We start from the raw sequence: 25476 nt of genomic DNA on the forward strand, positions 1-25476 counted from the left end.
AAAATATTCTTGTAAAAACTAAAGAGTAAAGTCCATAAAAAAGTCATGCACTGTATTAACCAGGATAACATTAGGAGAATGTGCAAACATGGATTAAGTTATGGTGGAAAATAGAATCTGGAATCGTTTCAGTGCAATTGTAAGAATATTAGGAGTCTGATGGACAATAATTTGTTTCAATGCCTTCACGTAAGCATCACATTTGCAATCATAGTAAGGTAATAGTCATTACCATTTTTCAATGAATAAAAGGATTTGCATACCTTTCTCAGTGTCATAATCACAGTTGTAGTCGAAAATATCATACTATATCATTCCATGAAGGGTTGTTCATAGAAAAAAACATCAATGATAGATTAAGGTGAAGTTTTACAAAATGGCCTAATTTGTAAAACTAGGCCTTGTTAACTAAGCCATGTATCGTGTGTGTTTAGTGACAAAATGAATTGCACAGATTTCACTACATCTCAAACCTCTTGCAGTGAAATACTAAGCATCCATGAAAACATGCAACATCCAAGTGCTCCACTTTAAGCCCTCTGGCAAGGAAAGGACCATGTATGATTTATGGAAATAAACAATGTTATTGATTGGTAAAACTTAACATTCTAAATAAAGTCCCACAACTTACATAAGTTCCCTGGAAGAAACAGGGCAATGGTTTAATTAAGGCTTTGATTAATAAGTTTGAAGGGTACCTCAAATAACAAAAAGAATTTCACCAGGTTTGGCTACAGTTCAAGCCTTCGAAGGTAACAAATGTCAAATGCCCATGCAATTTTATATAAAGTGATCCCCTTTAAAACAAAACCAATGAAGCACACTCATTATTGCAGTTCTGCAATTAAGATTTTCTTCTACACACTCTGGTAGACATAAAATAGAAAAGTTTCTCCTACTTTCTTAAAGGATGATATGTAGGACAAAACTGACTTAGATGTTTCCTATTCAGGCTTATGTATATTATGCAATAGCTGGAAATTGTGATGTTGCCTTTCTTGTAAATTAGAATTCAAATAATGTTGGAAGAGTCATCTTTAACGATCAACCCTATAAAATAACTCTGTGTTCTGTTAGCATTCTCCCTAATTGCAAAAATGTGGTTTTCAATATTGCAAATATGATAACCTTGAGTTATTAGAGTTGTGATTTTAGCCCCTTTTTTTTCTCTATCTCAAATTATTGAGGCTCATGAAACTTGTTAAAGTTGATGCACAAACTTATCTCGATGTTGATAACTTTTGTTGCAAGCTCTTTATTCTAATTTGAGCATAAACTAGCAAAATGTAAGTATAGAATCTAGACTTAGTTTACAATAACTGCTTATATGCACCAAACAATTAATCAAGTTACCCACTGGTCCAGTTGATAGCAGATGAAAGAATGTGTGTTTGATATCTTAGAGAGCAGTTGATAATAAAATAGAAAATATGCATTTTGTTTCTGTTATGGTTTTGTTGATGCATGGCTTGCATGTATGTATATTGTAGCATGTCACATGCTCAATATTATATTAAATTATTAATAGATTGGGTATCATGGGTGATAAATTCTATGGAAATTGTTCTATTTTCTAATTCAACATTTTCTATTGGTGTCTAACATTAAGATTTGTAGTTCAATGCACTACTTTTCTACCTTGGATAATGAGGTGTGTTTGGCCTCTCTTTTACCAAATCTACATGCACGTGTTACTATAGAATCCACTTAAAAGATGATTCTTTCAATGTAATATGTTGACGTACAAACATCACAAATGAAAATGGAACTTGTTGGAGGGGTTTCTTGGGAATCTATTGATAAAAAGATTGCCTCTTTTGAAGAGAATCCCATCACTGCAGTGGGTTTGGTAGAGTAGATAAACATTACAAGAGATAATATTGATTACTTGTGGTACATAAAAAGGTGAGACACCATAGTTTCCTTACTATGTTTTATCATTGAAGTTTTTCCTTGATTGATTCCAATTAGTGTGGTTAGAGTTGAAAATTTTAGTGGATTGTCCTTGGGAAAGAGCTTGCTTAGATTTGAATTTTGTATCTTTTTTAATTTGAACTTTCAAATTGTATGTTAATATTGTTACTTTTGATTATTCATGGGTTGCTACCTTCTTTGTTAAGATTGATATATGTATCTGAATTTTTGCATCTTTTTCCTTTCCTATATTGAATTATCTCTTGCTCATTTATCATACTTGTACTAGCCCATGCATTGAATGTGTGTGAAACTCGCAAAAAAAAAAAAAAAACTAAAAAAAAAAAAAAAAAAAAAAACTCAGACCTCATAATTGGGAGAAGAGGAGTACTAACATGAATCATTGGATTTATAAATTTGTTGTTGCCTTCCCATGTAATTATACTATTTTATAGTTTGTCTTAAATATATGTTATTTATCCTCATTTCAACTGTATCGATGTTGTGGTTTTCAACATGCTACCTATATAAAATTGACAGGAAGGGTATCTGATGATGCTTAGTTCATTAGGCTTTGATTTAAATGTAAAGTTTTAATTCACAGGCATTTCATGGCTTCATGCATTCCTAGACAGTAATTAAATCATGTCGTGAGCAATGTGGAAGTTGATGAAGATGAACCCTTTATAAAGAATGGTGGTCTCCCAATCCTTACTATACAGTTAACATGCGTTGCATTACATGTCTTCATAAATGGTGATCTTGCAAGCATTTGCTTATTTAGCATTAAAATTTAGCTATAATTATACACTTTTAAACATGTTGTTGTGCCAAGTTTCATACCATCAAATAACTAGAAATTCTAGTTTATGATAGTGATGCTTTTTCCTAGAATAAATCAAGAGTATAGAGAACATAGAGTTATACTTCTTCCAGGGTTCTCCAAATTGGATTTAAATTTTTCTTGGATGCTTTCATGGAGTGAGTATGGAAGGAGGGAGGACCCGAAAGTGAGGTTTTCATCAGATGTCAATTTAAATATTGGAACAAACAAAATTTCTCTCTTGAGTATAACTATTGGTCTACATGTTGGTTTCAAAACCTTTTAACTTGTTGCTTATGTTCCATGCCTTTTATTTTTTTGCTGGACAGATTTCAAACAACTGAAATATACCTATGTCTATAAGTTGTAGCTTCCTCCATGTTAGCATGCAATATTTATTCATAATAGCAATGCGCTATTGGAGTTTGAGTTAGTTTGTTCCCCTTGTTGTGTTGATTGAATTTCTATCACTATTTGAAAGAACTCATTTGAAACATTTTATATACATCGATGGTAAACTTTAGTTTTGAACATATTATTGCTTCACTTTCATATCAACTTCAAAAGAACAACAATGAAGCTCCCCATTTTGACCATCGATGGGAAATTTATGGCAATGACTATGTGCATTGTGAACTCCTCATGGGACCCTTTGAATGCTAATTAGTTGAGTTTTCATGGGGTGTTCAAATTCCCGCTCTCAACCTTTCAAATTCCAAATTGGCCAAATGGGTGATTGGTTGAGCTATTTGCATTCCTTTCTTGAATTGCATCATTCTCCATGGAAAATTTCTCTCATCGAATTATTTATAGTGAGTGTAGAATATGGAGCGAGATTAGGATTCATGTTTACAAGTGATCACATTTTTTTCGTTTGATGGCTAGTGTCCTCCTTTAAGTAGTTTGAGTTGCTTCCATGATCATAGGTAGCCTTTGCTTAAACTTGTGCGACAATTAATGTATTAATTCATACACTACCCTATTTATGTTAATGAATAAATTTTCAGTTTAAAAGTACATGGCGTTTTAACACTAAGGCCGAACTCATTACATCAAGAGCTATAAAGACAAAATAATTGATGTTATAAACTTAGAACTCCAGGAATGTGCAAGAAATTTGAAACAGTTCCAGTTCACTTCATGAAAAGTTATTTCTGTTGTTTCATCTTTTATTAATATTTGATGCATTTAGATCAATTTCTTTCTGCTAAGGATAAAACTGTGAAACAAAGTTTGTTTATCTTAGAGTTGCAGAGACAAAATGGCTTGTTAACAAGATGGATGTCACTTTTCTTCTTTGAGAAGATAATTTTGTCTTATTTGAATATAGGATAAAATTGTAAAACAAATCTTGTTTATTTTAGAGGTGCAGAGACAAAATGACCTGCCATCAGCATGGACATTACTTATCTTCTCCTCCAAGGAGATATATTTGTCTAATTTGAATAAAGGTGTCTCTACTAATATTACATTTAGGAAAATGTAACATTATTAGGTGGTTGTGTGTTCAATTATATTACATGAAACACAACAATAGTTTTTTTTTTTCGCATTCATAATTAATAGAATCATAGCTTTCCTCCTCCTATTTTTAGTTTTGAATAAATAGTATGAGTTTTTAAAACTTAATTTTTTTTTATAATAACAATTATTAATTCAAAATTATGGTCAATAAATCTGACTTTACAAAGTTTTATTATTCAGTGAAAGATTCGCCAAGATCTTACAAGATTTTATAATTTAGTAAAAGGTTTGCCATGATTTTACAGGATAATATAATCTGGTGAGAGATTCGCCAGAAAATTTATATATACATATTATATTATTGATAAAATCACCTTCCATTTTTCCTATATATCATGGGGATTCACCCATTTATTATACATATAAATTTAGAGGGGGTTCTTCAAATTTTCCTTGGTTAAGCTTGTTGGGATTGCCACCCATCTAGCGAGTGGGTAAGGAGACTTAGGTGTGTATGATCTTTACGAAAGTCGGGCGTGATTTTCATGGAATTGATTAAGGTAAATTGATCTCCCCAAGTATTGGATGCAAGTGTTATAGCACTTGATTACTGAGGATCAAGTTGGGTGAGGGTCAATCAGTGGGCATAGGGTGTGTGTGATATTTACCAAGGTCATTTATGACTACCATAGACTTGGTTGTGGTAAATTGATCTCTCTTATTGTCGTGTGGATCATTCTTCTTATTCTATGGATCAAGTCATCATTGTTCACATGAGATGAGATAATATTCTCTTATGTTGAGACATGTGCATTTGAGATGAGACTTATGGTGCAGTAGAAAATTCCTCCCTAGCTGAGAGGGAGTGTTAAAATTTGGGTAGCTTCGGGATGGATTTTCCCAAGATAAATCCAATTTTCCCAAGGGGAACCACTCCGCCCCAAGAATAAATTAAATGGAAATTATCATATCATCTTGTGCAAGTCGGCTTGTCACCTTATCATTATTGTTGGGAAAATACTCAAGTCGACTCAAGTAATTATGTGGCAAATAAATAGATGAAAAAATAATTTATGGCACAAGTTTAGGCCGGCTCCATTATTGGTGGCACCCTTTCACCCAATCAAATGCCTATATATTAGTCCACCTTTTGGCTCATTTAAAACACATCAAGTGCATCACATAAAAGGTAAAAAAAACTTATGAGGTAGTTGTAGCCTTGAGAGCCCTAGCCGAAGTGGAGAGAAGAAGGTTTTGATGTCTTTTCTTGTGATTGATCTAAGCCAAGATAGGTAGCTTGTTGGACGAGTTGGAAGGGACAATTATATGCATGTTTTGGTGATGTATTTCTCTTGATAACAGGGCCAAAGTTTCTATGTATGTTGCAAGGGGTTGAGCCCTAAACGTAAGAAAATATGAGGTCATTCCACCTTCGAGCATACCTGTGATTAGTGGTCGAGATCCATAGTAGGACAATGCAGGAGATCATGACTAAAGGAGAATGGTTTGCACAAGTATCGAAGTGGTTTGGAGGCCGAGTTGTAGGGCTAACATACAATTGTATAGGTGCCCTAATCAGGGTAAAAAATGTAGAGCTAAAGTGTGCACATGGATACGTTTTTTATGGGAATAGGTTAATGTCCTAAGAGGCATGTAATTCTCTTCTTAAGTTGTTGATTTGCAAGGTAGCGTAGGTCTAGGTTGGACAAGTTTGTAACATCTTGTGTACAATGGTGGAGGGATTTTAGAGAGCAACTAGGAGAACCCTAGTATAATGCACAAATAGGAAGATTTTTCACTATGTGTGGGAAATATTGTGGAGCCCTAAGGGTTGACTTTTGAAGGAGCTAACAGGGAGCTAAGAGGGCTAGTTATTAATCCCTAATTCATTGAGTTGTAGAGAGGTCAGTGATAAGAGGGCAACCTCCAAGTCCTAATTTTGTCATCTTTGGAGCAGCAATGTCGTAGAAGTGGGCAGTGTTGTGAAGTCCCTATGTGCTAAGAAGGAGCAACTCTGTGATAAGGGTTTATATGTGCCCTAATCTTCTGTGATTGGACAATAATGCATGTCAGTGATACTTGTTCTTATGATTCCCCTGTATGGCAGTGATACTTATAACAATAACAAGTGACAATGATATGACCATGATACATAACAGTGACATGTGCTCCTATGGCAGTAACATGTATGCTACTTGAGATAGAGATATATGCTACTTGTGACAATGATATGGAGGCAACCCTTATGGTTTCATTTGTTGATCACTAGGAGACCTATCAGAGGTCTTGTGGAGGGCTTGTGAATGCCTCCTTGATAGGCTTGTCTGCTGCCATCTCATGAGGATCTTGTATGATCCAGGGTTGGCCCTAGGAGGCCTAATGTGATTGATGTTGAAAGAATTGTGTTTCATTATAATTATACTATTGGATTGTATCTTAGTTGAACATTTGATGAATATATAAGAAGAAGAAGAATTGATTATGGGTTTTGCTCCTTGTGGGGTTTTTCCCTGGTCACTGACAAAAAATCCTAGTTTCTCTATTGCATAGGCTTTTCTTCTAATGTTCCTTATTGTTTCGTTGCATTTTTAATATCAATGTTCTCTCTATGTAATTTCTTATGATGATATGGGGTGAATGTAATGTGAAAATGTTGAAATATTTTAAAATGCAAATATCTACAACATAGAACTATCTACCTCTTATAACTTTAACAAAAGTGTCACTGATACATATTTTAAAACTAGCGTTGAGGTCCACCTCTATAAAAGAACGATGATAGTATTCAAAATTCCCTTCACCTATGTTTTCCTTAATCAGTGGTCTTCCATGATCCTACTGAAGGCGTGTTTTAGATAAGTGATCCATCTTCTGATCTTGATTGAGCCGAGAGGCTCATTCTACAATCCAGTATGAAGGAGGTGTGTAATTTCATTTGTGATCAACTTGGAGTTGGAACATGTCCCTTTAAAAAATATTTTGAATAAAAAAACGTTGTCGGCTATAATAAAAACATAAATAATTATACACATTTGGTTAGTTTTAATTAAAAGCATTATACAACATCAATAATCCCATTCTCATTGTGCTCACTTGGTTCATTGTTAATAATACAATCCAATATGAAAAAGATGTGGTAAAAATATTTCACTTTCACTCTAGGAGTTATAAATAAAGTATTTTGATGCCTATGTTAAATGTTATAAATAAAATATTTCGATGTCTATGTGTGTGTGTTAATGTTCACATTGGTAAAAATATTTTAGAGCTCAAAAGCAAAAAGTAATTAAAGGTAAAATAATTTAATTACTTCTTAATAAGAGGGAAATGTGTAATTCATTCAATTTTTAATATAAAATATTAATATTAATAACTTATTTAGAAACACAATTTAAATAATGAAAATTACACATGGTCTATATATAGAGAAAGAGACCAAAACCCACTATAGGTCCATCTTAATCCCGAATTTATCAAGCACTAAAAGGGGCATGTAAATATTTCTTCAAGTTTTGAATTCTAAAAGGAGGTTTGCATATAATGAGATTCGATCCCTCTCAACTCTTGGTATATCTGTGGTTAAGTTGGATCTATACTGGTATGTAACACCTCAACTAAATGTAAAGGATGATGGCTGTAAAACCTTTGAACCCCTTTGATCCAAATGATTGCAATCAAATACTCCCCAAATACCTTAAGATAAGGATAACCTTTTCCTTGGCGAAAAGAAGTAGTTTCTTAAGTGCCATGAGTTCAGCGTAATTATTTGAGCCCCTTCCCAAACCCATTTCTAAGGTGAAAACATGGTTCTCAGATAAGTAAACCACTGCCTCCCCCCTCCCCCCACCCACATATTCTTTCCTCCCCTTTAAAGGCCCCATCAAAAAAATCCCACGGTCTCGACTTGTCTACTTCTTCTACAATTACCTCTCTAACAACTATGGGTCTATATTTCTGGGGTAGACTGGAGAAAATTGCAAGGCATTGTGCCACCAATCGGTCTGGGCATGAATGAGAATTCTAGAAAATGGCCTTGTTCATTGATAACTAATTTCCCCAACACAAGAGTAGATGCACCACCTTGAAATTTTTAACTACTCTATTTTCGATCCAGGCTTGTCATGCCTCCAATAGTCTCTCTCTATGCCAGGAACTTGGCAGCAGAAACTTGTTGTAGTAAACAATCCATATGTACTTTGTGAAGAAACATTCAATGAACATGTGATAAATTGCTTTTTTCTTAGCCTTACAAAATATTACAACCCTGACCTTCTATTTTCTGGAGATTATCTTAGGTCAACACCTTGTTCTCTAACAAACACCACATAAACAATTAAGCTGTTGGGTCCCTATAATACTAGTGATTACCCCATTACTATTGTAGTTATACCCCTTATTTATATTGTTGTGCCCCTATTACCCCCATATTGTTATTTCTGTGCCCCATAGAATCCCTCTATTGTTATTTTTGTGGCTTTATATTATTATTGTTAGGTCGGCTGGATTATATTGTGACTCCTTAGACTCCTATATATAGAAAGGAGGTTTTGTCATTTGTATCATCCAAGAATTGTTCATTTATGTAATGTAAAGGAGGTTGCCCCCTCGAAGAGGCTGAATTCTAAGGCGTTGATCTATCTTTTCTATCTTTTCTTGAGCTGGTTTCATAACATTTGGTATCAGAGCTTTGGATTCTAGGGTTTCGCTGCTCCAAACAGGTCATCGTGGCATTTTCGCTATAACTTTTTTTCTGTGACGTTTCAGAAGTCGCAAAAAAAACCCATTTGAGAAGAAATCGCGCTGAACCTTGGGTCCGAATTTCAGAGCTTTTCGCGTGATATTTGCGGAGATATGATCTGAGGAAGTTGGTCTTTTTGCAGACTCCTGAATTACATTCAAAACAGGTGACCTGGGGAAAATCGTCATAACTTTCTCTCTGGGGATCGGATTGAAATTTCGTAAGAAGGTACAGAAAGAGGACGGACTGTAGTTTCTTTTGTGTGTGTTTCAGATTCAAAGGTTGAAACAGTGACTCGTGGCACGTCGTACAAGTTCGCTCTACTGAACCAGTCTAAAAGCAAGTCACTGTGGGAGATTTCACATAACTCTTCCTTGGAGAATCCAATTTGGCTCAGACTTGTGGCATTGGAAAGAGGACGCAGAAGGCTACTACAGGTAGCAATTTCAGAACTGGATGATCCGAAATTACAGAGATACATCAGATTCAATATCAGGCTTCTATAAAGTGAAAAAAGGTGTGTAGTTTTTTTTTAATTTTTGTGTAAGCTTGGTTTAACGGAATTCAAAGGGCATAGTAAAGCATTATTATCGGTAACTGATGCCCCGAGGAAAGAAAATGCAAACACCTAGTAAGGAACCTGAAAGCTCTAGCATGACTCATGAAGAAGAGGAAGAAATGCTACATGATATATCAAAATTACAAGAACAAGTGCAACAAATGTCACGCTCACAAAAGCTAACAGAAGCTAAGATAAGTGGCGTGGAATCTAAGATAAATGGAGTGGAATCTAAGATAAAGGGCATGGAAGCTAAGATGGATGATTTGAAGATAGATTTGAAGACAGACATGGAAGAATTGAAGAAGTTGCTACAAGAAAGGGTCACTAATGGTGAAAAGGTAGTAAAGGAAACTCATGATGAGAACAAAAGAAATGTTAATCATGATTCCATAGACGCTAATGTTGGATCGAAGAATCACCATATTCCAAAAATCGATATGAGGAAGTTTGATGGCAAGGATCCCGCCACATGGATATTACAGATGGAGCAATTCTTCGATCTCAATAATGTGCAAAACACACAAAAGGTACGTATGGCAACTGTATATTTGGAACCAAATCAGTTTGTATGGTATCAATGGCTTTGCTCTCGTAAACAATTTATCACTTGGGCAATTTTTACGGAAGAATTGATAGCACATTATGAGGATACAAAAAGCAACACTTTTTTTAGCCAATTGATAAGTCTCAAACAAAAGGGTTCAATAATGGAGCACATTGAGGAGTTCCAAAAATTGAACATAAGGGTAAAAGATATTCCAGAGGAGCATAGGATTGATGTGTTCATAGGGTCTTTAAAGGATAATATCCAACATGATGTTCGCCTTTGGGAACCTGATTCATTAGAGAAGGCATTCAGGTTAGCAAGAAAAATGGAAAGCAAAATTATGGCAACCAGGAAGCATACCACTCACAACTATAAAGACGGAAGTGTTGTTGCCCCTAGTCTTCCACAACCTATAAGGTTGACACCACAACAATTGGAAGAAAAAAGAGCAAAAGGGCTTTGTTACAGTTGTGATAGCAAATACACTAAAGGTCATAAGTGTGCTGAGAAGAAATTATTCTACATAGATTGTGAAGAGGAAGAAGAAAAGGAGCAAGAAAGGTCAAAAGAAGAGGATATACTCCAGGAACAAAGCCTAGATGAAGAACAAATAAATCCGACCATATCTTGTAATGCATTGGCGGGAATTACCACTCCTCAAACCATCAAGATAGAAGGACAAATCAAGAAGAAAAAGGTAATAGTGTTGATTGATTCAGGAAGCACCCACAATTTTATTCATTGTAGGGTAGCAAAAGAATTGAATTGCTTCCTATATCCAGCACCAGAGTGTCAAGTGATGATTGCAAATGGAGGAACAATAAATTGCTCTGGAAAGTGCCATAATATCAAGCTATCCATGGGAGAATATGTATTGACTAGCCCAATGCTTTCCATTCCAATGGGAGGTGCTGATGTTGTACTAGGAGTCCAATGGCTACAATCCTTGGGTACAATAGCTTTTAATTTTCAAGAACTTTTCATCAAATTTTCTACGGAAGGAAAGGAAGTTGAATTAAGGGGTATTGCAGGGAAACCAGGAAAGATAATCAGCTCTAATGGCATGACAAAGCTTCTAAAAAAGGAGCAAAGAGGTGTAATTGCACAATTATGTTCGCTAGATGTTTCCACATTGGAATCATCTATTTCTCCAGATCTCCAAAAAGTCCTGGACAATCATTCCAAGGTATTTGAGACTCCCAAAGGTCTCCCACCTATGCGTGATCATGATCATGCTATTCATCTGATTCCAGGAAGTGTTCCTCCAAACATCAGGCCGTACAGATATCCCTATGTCCAAAAAAGTGAAATTGAACGTATGGTTGCAGAAATGCTAGAGGCTGGTATAATTCAACCGAGTCAAAGTTCTTTCTCAGCTCCAGTAGTATTGGTGCACAAGAAGGATGGATCATGGCGCATGTGTCCAGATTATAGGGAGCTCAACAAGCTCACTATTAAAGATAAGTTCCCCATTCCTGTCATTGATGAATTACTGGATGAATTGCATGGATCAATTTACTTCACCAAGTTGGATCTTCGTTCGGGATATCATCAAATCAGAATGAAGATTGAAGACATTCCGAAAACGGCATTTAGAACTCATGAGGGTCATTATGAATTTTTGGTCATGCCTTTTGGCCTTACCAATGCACCTTCAACATTTCAAGGTTTGATGAATTCAATTTTCAAACCATTCCTTAGAAAATTTGTGTTAGTATTTTTTGATGATATACTAATCTACAGCAAGTCTTGGAAGGATCATGTTGAACATGTTGACAGGGTGCTACAACTATTGGAGGAGAAACAATTATATGCAAAAAGATCCAAATGTTTCTTTGGAGTCCAGGAGGTGGAATATTTGGGTCATATTGTATCTCATGAAGGAGTTAAGGTAGACCCTAGCAAAATTAAAGCCATTAAGGAATGGAAAATCCCCACATCCATAAAGCATCTGCGAGGATTTCTTGGGTTGACAGGGTATTATCGCAAGTTTGTTAAGAATTATGGGAGAATAGCAGCACCTCTAACAACATTATTGAAGAAAGATTCATTTTCATGGACTCCGGAAGCAACAAAGGCCTTTGAACATCTTAAAGAGGCAATGTGCCAAGCACCGGTCTTAGCTACACCGGACTTCACAAAAACCTTTATTGTGGAATGTGATGCTTCAGGAAATGGAATTGGTGTTGTTCTAATGCAAGATGAAAGACCCATTGCTTTTGAAAGTCGTCCAATCAAGGGAAAGTTTTTAAGCAAAGCTATTTATGAGAAGGAAATGTTGGCAATACTCCATGCACTTAAGAAATGGCGACCCTACCTAATGGGAAGACACTTCAAGGTAAAAACGGATCATGATAGCCTTAAATACTTTTTAGAACAAAGATTATCCTCTGAAGAGCAACAAAAGTGGGTCACAAAGATGTTGGGTTATGACTTTGAAATCATCTACAAAAAAGGGAAGCAAAATGTGGTGGCAGATGCACTCTCAAGAAAGGATGAGGATGTGGAAGCATTGTTGTGTGCCATTTCTATTATCCAACCAGATTGGATAAACGAAGCAAGGGAGGAATGGAAGAATGACGAAGAAGTGTGGGCACTTATTCGAAAGCTACAACAAGATTCCAGTACTTCTGATACATTTAGCTGGCAAAATGATTCGTTATGGTACAAAGATCGCTTATACCTCTGTAAGAATTCCCAGCTAAAACAAAAGATTCTTATGGAATTGCACACTTCTCCCTTAGGAGGGCACTCAGGATTTTTAAAAACTTACCACAGGGTTAAGAAGGAATTTTTTTGGGATGGCCTTAAATCAGATATTCAAAAGTTTGTGGCGGAATGTTTGGTTTGCCAACAAAATAAAGTTGAAACAATTAAGACACCGGGTCTATTACAACCTTTATCCATTCCAAGCCAACGTTGGGAGGAGGTTTCAATGGATTTTATCACAGGTTTACCCAAGTCTGAGGGAAAGAGTGTCATCATGGTGGTAGTTGACAGACTTACCAAGTATGCACACTTTTGTGCATTATCACATCCATTTAAAGCCAGTACAGTTTCTACTGCATTTATGGAAACAGTTCAAAAGCTACATGGAAACCCAAAGATTATTGTAAGTGACAGAGATCCCATTTTCACTGGAAATTTTTGGACAGAATTATTTTCTTGTCTTGGTACTCAGTTAGCTCATAGCTCATCTTATCATCCTCAATCTGATGGGCAAACTGAGATAGTAAACAAATGTTTGGAAGGATATCTTCGTTGCTTTGTATCTGATAAACAGACACAATGGGTCAAATGGTTGCCTCTGGCTGAATGGTGGTATAACACTTCCTTCCATACAGCAACAAAAATGACCCCATTTATGGCACTTTATGGGTATCAACCACCATCCATCACATCATATTTAAGAGAAAATTCTAAGGTTCAGGCAGTGGAACATCACATCGAACATCAACAACAAGTCCTCCAACTCTTAAAGGATAACCTCGTGTTGGCACAAAATAGAATGAAACAACAGGCAGATCAACATCGCAGTGAAAGAAGTTTTGATGTAGGTGATTGGGTATTCCTACGGCTACAACCATATAAGCAAATGTCCCTAAAGCAAGCTAAGAAGGATAATAAATTATCACCAAAGTATTATGGTCCGTACAAGGTGTTGCAAAAGATTGGTACTATGGCATACAAATTGGAGCTTCCTGCAGCTTCTCGATTGCACCCAGTTTTCCATGTTTCATGTTTAAAGAAGGTTATAGGTGACAAGCTCCCAATTCAAACAATATTGCCAGAACTTGACGAGGAAGGAAAAATTATATTGGAACCGGAAGCAGTCACAGAAACAAGAACTCGACAGCTACGAAATCGATCAATTTCAGAGTATCTTATCAAGTGGAAGAACTTATCCGCTGAAGATTCCACATGGGAGGATGAGAATTTTATGCAGAAGTATCCAGAACTACTCAAGCGTTGAGGACAACACTTTTTTGAAGGAGAGGGGCATGTTGGGTCCCTATAATACTAGTGATTACCCCATTACTATTGTAGTTATACCCCTTATTTATATTGTTGTGCCCTTATTACCCCCATATTGTTATTTCTGTGCCCCATAGAATCCCTCTATTGTTATTTTTGTGGCTTTATATTATTATTGTTAGGTCGGCTAGATTATATTGTGACTCCTTAGACTCCTATATATAGAAAGGAGGTTTTGTCATTTGTATCATCCAAGAATTGTTCATTTATGTAATGTAAAGGAGGTTGCCCCCTTGAAGAGGCTGAATTCTAAGGCGTTGATCTATCTTTTCTATCTTTTCTTGAGTTGGTTTCATAACATAAGCTTTAGTTGGGAATTTTATCTTCCACAACGGTTTCCATGACCAACTAAGGTAACTTATCAATCTTTCAACAATCAAGTGGAGATAACCCATCTTCAAAGTGTAATCACCGAATGGAGAGTGGGACCAGACCAATTCGTCTTCCCTATCCATTAAGTGAACGTGTGATGAATGCAACATAGTGGTGTAGGTCCTCCAAGCCTCAACGTAACCTTCATCAATTTCCAGTTGATCTTATGACATCCATCCCTGGGCCCAAAGATGCCTTCTTGCCTAATACGCCACATGATTTAAGGTAAAATACCCACTTTTGAGTAAATGTCTATTGGAAAAATAACTAGGTTTGATCTTCATAATTATTTATGTACTTGTATCAATTTGTATTTCATGTAAAAGAAGAAAAAGGGTTTTATTTAAGCATGGGTTTCATGCTCAAGTCTAGGTCAAACATGTTCTTCATGCTTCTAGGTTTTCGTTGAGTCAAATAATTAAATTTTAGTTAAAGTCGAATAGGACTTTTTGTAAGAAAAAGGAAAATATTTTTCTTAGTCAAATTGACCTCCATAAGACCAAGTCGGCAGTCCAAATGGTCAAGTTGGCTCACTCAAAGGGATGTGTTTGGTCATATGTGAGAACAACTATTTATAGGCGTGAATCCTCATCCTAAAGAAAAGCAAATTTGGGTTATGTTTTTAAGTGGCATGCGAAGTTTCAAAGGTAAAGACATATAAGTTTTTCGTGGAAGGAAAAGAAAGCACTGGAAATTGTGATAGGACCGAGGAACTGAAGCTTTCTAAAGTTTTCAATAGAGCTAAGAGTCTGAATTCTCCAATAGAGCCGAGAATATGAAGTCTCCAACGAGGCCGAGGGTCTGAAGTTTTCTAAAGTTTGTAAATAGGACCGAAAATATAATCTTTTGTAACAAAACTAAAACTTGAAGAAAGTTGACTATGTCTTGAAGAAGGTTGACTAGAAGAGGTTTGACTACATCTTGATCAGTTTTAAGAAGGATAGGCTACATTTAACTTTGACTGGAGAGGAGGGTTGTCTTGGAACTTTTGAGGGAGTTTTTAGTTTTGGGTTGTATACCTCATTATGATTTGATTCTATAATAAGAGGATTGTTTGGGTTTTCCCCAGTTGTGTGATTTTTCCCTAGCATGGAGCCTATATCTTGTGTCTCTTGTCATATTCATGTTTACATTTTGATAATTTCTTGATGAAAGAAAACACAAATAATTTAAATAAGAAGCCAAAAATGTTCACAAGTAATTATCATGTTAAGGAGAATCAACATTCATTTACATCCACCTTTATTTTCCAACATGGTATCAGAGCTAAGGTTGGTAAAGGGAGCCAAAGATCACAAGTTGTTGGCATTCTAAGAAGGTCTACTACAAGAATGATCTGAAGTTCAATACAAGATTGGCTATGGGTTGATATAAAAGCATATATTCTTAAAGATTCTAGATACAACAAATAATCCAAGTACCATTTGAAATGAAGATGAAGTTTATTTGAGATACTGATCCAAGAATCCAAGCCTGATGAAAGAGTTGCTTTAATATGAATTACCTTTTGATGTGAAATTCTGATTCAAGTCTAAAACATTGAATTATGTTCTCCTCAAAATGATTAGTCTCTTACTTTGATGCAAATTTTTATAACTATGATCATTTGAAGGTTAGATCCAAAGGTTATATGATGAAATTATGTAAGAGACAAAATAAAAGGAAGTATATAAGTCCACTTCTATTCTCAATAAGCCGAATTTGAATGATCAAAATTTTCAATGATACAAGCATTTTAACCAAAGAGTAATACCTTGAAGTATTAAGAACTTCAAAAGATATTTAAGGTCTGCAAAATAACTACAAACAATGCAAGCATGACAATATGATCCGAGCACCATTCAACCAAATTAATTTTTGAAAGAATGACAATAATCCTAAGTCAACACAAGATCTGAAGTAAGGATTAATGAAATCTATTCTATGATTTGAAGAAGACATAACTTCACATTAGTAAGATCTACACCATAAATGATACGATTTCTCTCAAGGATTTTTTTGAAGGATCAAGTTCTCAAGGAGGAAGCTAGGTTTTGTAATCTAGCCATGCTGATGGAGAGATTTCACTTGCAATGAAACAACTTTGAAAAGGATAATTTTGATCAAGAAATCTCATATAAAGACAATCCTTATGGAGGCCAAGTAGGTCTAGTAGGGCTACAATAATAAGACAAACTCTAGTGCATTTTGAGGCAACCAAATTCTACAGGAGCAACCTAAAGTGAAGAAAAAGTCAAGTTTGGGTTTCTTGTTATTTGTTTCGTCAAGATGATTTTGGTATATATCTCTCTGTAATACAAGGTCACAAAATTCTGTTACCTTAGGAGAAAAGTTGAGATTTGTTACAAAAGTTTGTAGAGGGCCAAAAGCCTTACTTTGAAGAATTGAAGGTTCCGAGACATTGGAAGTTGCAGTTGTTGAGAAACTAGCACAATGATTTGAGAAAAGGTTATGCTAGTATAACCATATAGCAAATTATATTTATATTGAAACTTGAATCCGTGAAGAATTCAAGACATCAGGAGGACCGAGAATTTGTATAATATTGGATAGAAATGCATGTAGTAAGGTGTAGACAAAAGGATAAAGTTATGCACAAGAAGACCTAGAACCAACTAGATATGTGATAACTAAGATATGTGTGATTAGGGTGGCCGAAGGAGATCCGAACTGTGGAGCTGCAGAGGACTAAAAAGTTTGTGATCAAAACCATGGAGCTATGTTGAGTTCCCTAAGGAGGTATGTTTGTTGAACTACTAAGTATGGAAGGTTATTCATAAGGGTTTTGAATAACAGGTATGGATACCCTAGAAACTATGACTTGATATGATATTATCATTATTGTGGGTTTCCAAGTGTGCCCTAATTATTGTGATTTTATGTAACAAGTCATTGTTGAGTGGGTTGGCCTAGTAAGCCCTAAGTATTATCATCTTGGTGGATCAAGAAGAATGTTGTAAGGGCAATTTATGTAAGCCCTAGGTCTAACACTCTTAGAGAAGCCAAGAAATAATAAGAGGGTTGAGTGTGAAAAACCTTAAGGACAATGAAGCAACAAACATTCATTGTTAAGTGAGTTTTTTTGTGAATATATTATGATAAAAGTCTTGGGGCTATTGAATAATAGTTTTGGTTCCCTAAGGACTGACAACAATAGGACAGTTAGAGGGATAAAGACAATCATCTAAAGAGGCAGCTAGAGGACTGATAAGAAAGTTTGTTTGAAGACCCTCGATGTTGGCTACTTTGGAAAGGATGAGAATAACATCTAGAGGGAAGAATTATTTGAAGTTGTGTTGATTGATAGAGACTGATTGGAAAGGTCAACCAAGTTGTGGATTGGCTAACATTATGATAATCAGTCTATTGAAGAAATTGTGTAATGGACTATCTTCAAGGTAGAAAGCAATGCAAGAAGAAGTGATGATCACATTTGAAGATGATGTAGGCGAAGACCTCATGAACATGATAATGATCTGTTTGGAGGTAGAGTTGGAGCCCTTAAAGTTGCAAGGTAAGCAGTCACAAGTGGGTTGAGGGCTGGTAGAAGAAAGCTACAACTACAAGTAGCTGATGTAAAAGAAGTATGAGTAATTCTGACACAAGTTTAGGCATGTTGATAAATTATCCTTGGTTGAGAGGGACTGAGCATATATTTCTCCTCTCAGGATGAGATGGAGTAAGGTTGGACACTAGTTCTCCCTATGTTATGTACTAAGCTGGGACTAACAACCGTAAGTGTAGTGCATGCATCAAGGATAGGGAAAATGATAGATTAGGACTAATATCATAATTCAATTACATGGACATGGAAAGGAGAATGATGGATTGGATAAGCATCTTGGACAATCATTCTCGAGTCACGTAATGTGATGTATTAGGATGGAGATCCTAAGTCACATGGGCTTGGATAAGAATGGTTTGATGGACAGAAATTTCCTTAAGGGAAATGGTATGGTGGTAGATATACACTAGGTATCCTAGGTGGAGTATGTACCTTGGTGAGGCAGTGTGGTTTCTGATGGAATGCCTCCCAACATTGTGCTTTGATCTTGTGAAATATAGAGTGTACTTGACAAGGCTTTGGTAATGTGACAATGCTGACTATGATGATATTTTGATGCTTATAAATTTGTATCCCTTCTTATGAGAATATTTCAACTTGAGATGGACTTGTTGAGTCATTATGAATACCTCCCTAGTTAAGAGGGAGCGTTGGAAAAATAACTAGGTTCGGTCTTCATAATTATTTATTTACTTGTATCAATTTGTATTTCATGTAAAAGAAGAAAAATAATTTCATTTAGGCATGGGTTTCATGCAAGTCTAGGTCAAGCATGTTCTTCATGCTTCTAGGTTTTTGTTGAGTCAAAGAATTTAATTTCAATCAAAGTTCATTGGGACTCTTTGTAAGAAAAAAGGAAAATATTTTTTTATAGTCAAAATTACCTCCATAAGACCAAGTCATCCCTCCAAATGGTCAAGTCAGATCACTCAAAGGGACGTGTATGTTTGTATGCGAGAACAACTATTTATAGGCATGAATCCTCATCCTAAACAAAAGCAAGTTCAGGTTATGTTATAAAGTGACATGTGAAGTTTCAAAGGCAAAGGCATACAAGTTTTCTGTGGAAGGAAAAGCAAGCACTCTGCAAATTGTGACAGGGCCAAGGAACTTAAGCTTTCTAAAGTTTCCAATAGAGCCAAGAATCTGAAATCTCCAATAGGGCCGAGGGTCTGAATTTTTCTGAAGTTCGTAAACATGACTGGAAATATGATCTTTTGTAACATAACCAAAACTTGAAGAAAGTTGACTATGTCTTGAAGAAGGTTGACTAGAAAAGGGTTGACTACATCTTGATTAGTTTCAAGAAGGATTGACTACATTTGAATTTGACTGGAGAGGAGGGATGACTTGGAACTTTTGAGGGACTTTTTGGTTTTGGGTTGGATATCTCATTGTGATCTATTTCTATAAGAAGAGGATTTTTGGGTTTTCCCTAGTTGTGGGGTTTTGTCCTGGTGTGGAGCCTATATCTTGTGTCTCTTGTGATCTTCATGTTTACATTTTGATAATTTCTGGATGAAATAAAACACAAATAACTTAAATAAGAAGCCAACAAAGTTCACAAGTAATTATCATGTTAAGGAGAATCAACAATCATTTACATCCACCTTGATTTTCCAACATGTTCCACCTAGCCTTAAGGGAGGTTGTAAGCATTCCCATCGTTGAACCAAGGGTCAAATCCAACTTTGACCTTTTGACCATTTCTAATTCTCCAAGAGAACCCTTCTTCAATCAAGGGGAAGGAAACAAGCACCACCTTCCAAATAATAGACATATTGTTTCCCCCTTCAACCAGATTCTTGATCCATTCTTTAGTTCAATTAGGAGAAATATATTTCAAATGTACCACCACAATCCATAGGGTCTTTGTAGATAGGAGGTGCCACCAAACTTCAGTTGCTACAAACTTGGCAAAAAGGGGAAGTTTCCTCAATCCCCAACCCCCCCCAATGCCTTTGAAGTTTCAATTTTGTCACATTTGACCAAGGTATGACGAAGTACTCTCGAGAGCCTGCCCATAAAAATCTTAAGTAAACTTCACACATTTTCTTGAAAAATCCTTTAGGAACCCAGGGCAGAGTCATCCAATAGACTCAGATGGCTTCCAACACAGATTTATTAGTACTAGTCTCCCTGTGCATGATAGCCATCACACACTCCAAAGTTTTAAACATTTTTCCAATTTATCAATGAGTTGCTATTTTGAACTCTATTAACAAAGAGAACCCTTCTTACAATGAATAATTATTAATTAACTATTTAATGAACTACATACATTAATAATTTATTTAAATGAGTTAGAGTAGAATTCTAATAACAAATATTCCTCAATTCATTTATGATTCTCAAATTAAAAAAAGATAAATTCAATATAGACAATGTTCTTATTCATTAAACTAGAAAAAGAAAGACTAAATTTATTAGAAAATGTGTAAATTATTCATTAATTAACATTCAAATTGCTTTCATAAAATAGTAATTATATTTTTCTGAAGAGAAACTTTTTGGTGATAATCACATAGTAGAGAATCTTGTCGACGTGTTTCGAACCAACTAGTGTGGTTCATCTTCATCTTCAGGACAAGATGAGGAACCAGATCTTGGCATCAAATTGAATAGATGTAGAGATATGTTTACTAGCCGTTGGAATATAATAGTTAGTTTTCTTGAGTTAAAACTAGCTATTATATTCTAACTGTTGGTAAACATATCTCTACATCTATTCAATTTGATGTTGAGATTTGGTTCCTCATCTTGTCATGAAGATGAACCACACTAGTTGGTTCGAAACACGTCGACAATATTATCTCCTATGTGATTATCACCAAAAAGTTTCTCTTCATAAAAGTTATGGATCACAAAAACCTAAATTCAAAAAATAATTATATTATTGAATTATTAACTTAACTAAATTCATCGCTTAGTTATATGAAATCATATTGCATGATTAGAACAACTATAACAAAATTATAGTTATGAATTAAATTATTAAAACTATAAATCAAAGAAACTTTGAATTATCTACCCATTTATTAACATTTCAAAATATATAATAAAATAATTTCACAAGAGCGATGTTTGAATTATGTTTTATATTCCTTGGACAAAATGATAAGTAATTCTCTTATGAATTACATTGAGATTCTAACAAGTGCTACATAGTAGCTAGTACCTACCGCTTAGTTTGAATATACCTAAATTAAAGTAAAAGACATTAAAGATTTGTTAATACATAGATGGATAAATTGGGAACAATATTATTTTTGTAATGTTTTAAAATTTCAACGAATGATGATGTAGGACCATGTGGAGATAGTTTCTCTAAAAAGTGAAAAGATGAAAAAAACAAGTTATATATATATATATATATATATATATATATAAGTTTTTCATAAAATTATTAAACTTAAAATTTTTAATAAAAACAACTAAATTTATTAAATACTAATGGTATACATTATTAAATGTTCTGGTCACTATTATAAGTTTTTGTTACATACAATTTAGATCTGTATTGTATATAGTCTTTATTATTAGCCTAAGATAAATAATCATCAAAATTATTACAATATTGAACAATTTTGAGTTCATCAATAAATGAATAAATTAGTATTATTAAATTTTCATAAATTATAAAATATATTTAAAATGTGTAGGTATATATATATATATATAGGGAGATATGATTAGGGTTTTGGAGCTCTGGCGATGGCGGCCTGGTTATGGGACTTGACTGCACACTCATACCGTGTTGTTACAGACCTATCCATCCCGCACTCCAGTCACCCTCCTCCGTTCATTCCCTCCCAACCCGTTTACGACGAATTGCACTGTTTTTCCTATCTGACCCGACATTTGTCAATTGTGGGATTTCCCAGGGCGATTATTGTTAGCTGACAGTTAGCATGGACGGGGATATTGTTGATTATTTTGAGGACCCTTTTGCTTTGGACCCCAACTGGTCGGTCTTCCCTCTGCATTTGTTGGCCTCCTCCACAAGCATTTCACTAGCCATTCCTTCAACCCTAGCCTGTGCTCTCGGGGTATACACGGTGTCGGACTACACGATTTTTTCGCTTTCGGCTCTGCAACCACACTTATCGACCAACCCATCCACTTCTTCGTTGTCGTAACCCTGGCATACCTAGGACGGTTTTTTACTCCTTGTCCCTGATTTACCCCCACTCTCTCTGGTTTCTCTGCAGTTTTTTTCCTCCTACCTTAACCCTCTTTCTCCCCCGCTCCCTCTGCATCCCCCTCATCTCATCTCCCTAGGACTTCGCTCATCTACCTTCCACAGATGTCGTCCTTTTCTCCGCCCCATTCACTTGAACCTCCGCTTCTATTCCCTTTTCTCGGATACCTGACCCTCACACCTCCGACAATTTTGCAGATTCATACCCTCCCCATCTGGGTTTGTCTGGAGCTCCCCATTTGGCTACTAACTTGGTTCCTCCACCCCATCCCTCCGAGTCAACCGCCCCTTGGTCAACTGGGTCGATTTCCCAAGCATTTCAAAGGGGTGAAGGCTGGTATGAAGAAAATCTCACTCACCTTTGGTGATGACATTCATATGGGGGATGTGATGGAGACCTTTGATCGTGTCTTGGTGGGTCGGGTCAGAGGTAGGGCTTACTCGGTTGCGTGACTAAGACAATGGGTCTTGGAGATTTGGGGGCAGGTCCTCACTGAATTACCATCAGTTGTTACTCTTTCTCGAGGATGGTTTTCTCTCTGATTCCATCGGCCTGATTTTATCCCATGGGTCCTATCAAAGCATTGGCACATCGAGATGGCACCAGTACTGCTCAAATGATGGAGCCCTCTTTTCGATCCCGAGAGAGAACACCTTGGGGTTGGGCCTATTTGGGTTCATTTGCCTGGATTACCCCTGCACTTCTGGTCGGAAGATGTTTTCAAACGGATTGGGAATGCCCTTGGATGGTACATGGATTATGATAAATCATATATGGTATCTGGAAATATGTCTATGGCACATATACTGGTTCATCTTGACACCAGGGAAGGTCTGGAGGAAAATATGCAGTTGCATTGGTGGGACACTTGCAGGGTACAGATACTAGACTATGAGGGGGTACCTTACTGCTATCGGAGGTGTCATAAGATTGGACACCTATACAAAGATTTCCCACTCCTCGCATCCAACTCTGCATCGGTTGCCCGATCTGATCATGTTGCTGGTAATTCTGTTGTTGACCAACATGGTAAGGCACTCGCTCGACACGAGGAGGATCTAGAGTTGGACTCACAGGCGGTTCGTGGCGCTCACATGGAGCATGTTCGCCCCCCATCCCCACATATCACCAGATCTCATGCAACTATTGCGACGACAGCCTCCGTTGCGGGTACTTTCTCTTTACCTCCATCTCTCCCTTATTTATCATTTGTTTGTATTCCTTGTTCTGCGAATGGTGTTGTTGTACCTGTTATTTGCACATTGGCCTCTTCTGCCCCCACTTATTCTCCCTCCCCCCTACCATTACTGGACTCCTGGATTCCCTCTCCCCTGCGGAGCCATCCTTTGATTCAAGTAGGGGTCACAATTACAACCTTTGGTCTCTGACCCGCTTTACCCCAGGAGACGGTAGTGGCATTGGTATCACCCCCTCGGCCCCACACTCCAGAACCTCTCGGGGCAGACACTCTTTCATGTCAAAATCCATATTCCAGGCTGGACTAGATGTGGCACAAGGCCGGCAACAACCCATAGACAAGGTCCTTAAAGCATTGACCTCCCTTTCCACTAGTCTCCCATGAAGTGGATCTCCTTCAATTGTCGAGGTTTGGCTAGCCCTGCAAAGAAACTAGCTTTCCGACGGATGTTGGAATCGGAATTGGTGGACATTGTTTTTCTACAGGAGACTCTTACAGCCGACACTCAAATTATTCCCATTCTTGAGGCTTTTCCCCCTGGCTGGCATTTTCTTGCACTGGATGCCCGTGGGCGGTCTGGTGGATTGGTATTGGGTCACAATCCTAGGTCCATTAGATTACTGAATTCCTGGGGTGGGGAAGGATTCATTGGCGCTGATATTTACTCAGCAGATGTTGGAAGGGAGATGAGGCTTATAAATATATATGGGCCCTATATCAACAAGGTGTCATTTTGGTAGCAACTACTAAATTATGACTATATGCAAGCCAAGAACATCATTATAGGGGGGACCTCAATTTCTCTCTTGGACATGCAGAATCTTGGGGAACAAATGCACAATGTGACACATTATTAGATGAGATCCACTCTCTACTAGAGGATCACCATTTGATTGATATCCCCATGACCCGACTCTGACCCACTTGGCGTAATTGGAGGATCGGTGAAGCTGCACTTGCCAGGAGATTGGATTGTTTTCTGGTTAAGGAATCCTTATTGGAACAATTACCCTTATATCATCAATGGGTGGGATTTGGGGGATTGTCAGATCACATGCCCATCTATCTTGAAATTGCAGGCGAAGATCGTAAACCCAAGGCACCCTACAAATTTAATTCTACTTGGCTCAAAGATGATAGTTATATCTAGATGGTCATAAAGCATTGGAAGACCTATACTCCTCATCTGGGACAATCGGCCTCTGTTGAATTTGCATATAAAATGCTAACCCTGAAACAGAAGTCTATTGATTGGGCAAAGGACAAGAGGATCAAGGATGAGCAGATCCTGAGGGACACAAAACTGGAGCTCAAACACTTGGGGGATGAGAAAAGTCGAGGGTTTGATACCCCTGAGGCAAAAGAAAGACTTGTCAAATTAGAGCTAGAGCAGAATAGGATCTTGAAAGACAGAGAGGAAACATGGAGACTCCATAGCAGGGCTATCTGGTTAGTGGAGGGTGATGAAAATACCAAGTTTTACCATCATGTTGCTAATGGGCGATGGGCTATCAACACCATTTGGCACCTGGCGGATGACGAAGGCACACAAGCTAAGACTTTCCATCATTTGGCCAACCTTGGTATCTCCCATTTTGGTAGATTATTCCGTGCCCCCGGAGGCTAACCTAGCTGAGATCATCAGGGTTGCAGGACACTTCCCCAGATTTGTGGACCAAGATACAAGAGATGGATTACTCGCTCCGGTAACCATGGGGGAATTAGAGGCCACTATTAAGTGGTTCAAGAGGGATAAGAGCCCAGGACCAGATGGCTGGTCAATTGAATTTTATATAGCATTTTTTGACATACTTGGGCATGAGCTTCTCCAGATCATTGAAGAGTGCTGCACAAGTGGGCAGATGTATGATGCATTTAACTCTACCTTTATTTCCCTTATTCCCAAGACTGATGATCCACAAAATTTCGATGATTACAAGCCTATATCCCTCTGCAATTGTATTTACAAGATTATTGCCAAGATTATTGCTAATCGCCTCAAACCCATATTATCTGATCACATATCTTTGGAGCAATTTGCATTCCTTGATCATCG

General features: G+C 36.7%; 1 pseudogene; it reads left to right on the top strand.

Annotated features, from left to right (window-relative positions):
• The first annotated feature begins 937 nt into the window (after window positions 1-937).
• LOC149177442 (beta-galactosidase 5-like) lies at window positions 938-24160 on the top strand (annotated as a pseudogene).
• Window positions 24161-25476: the final 1316 nt, after the last annotated feature.

Source organism: Pinus tabuliformis, chromosome 4_1 (assembly GCF_031772625.1).
Source record: "Pinus tabuliformis cultivar Carrire ecotype Pingquan chromosome 4_1, CPIR1, whole genome shotgun sequence".
Taxonomy (NCBI): Eukaryota; Viridiplantae; Streptophyta; class Pinopsida; order Pinales; family Pinaceae; genus Pinus; species Pinus tabuliformis.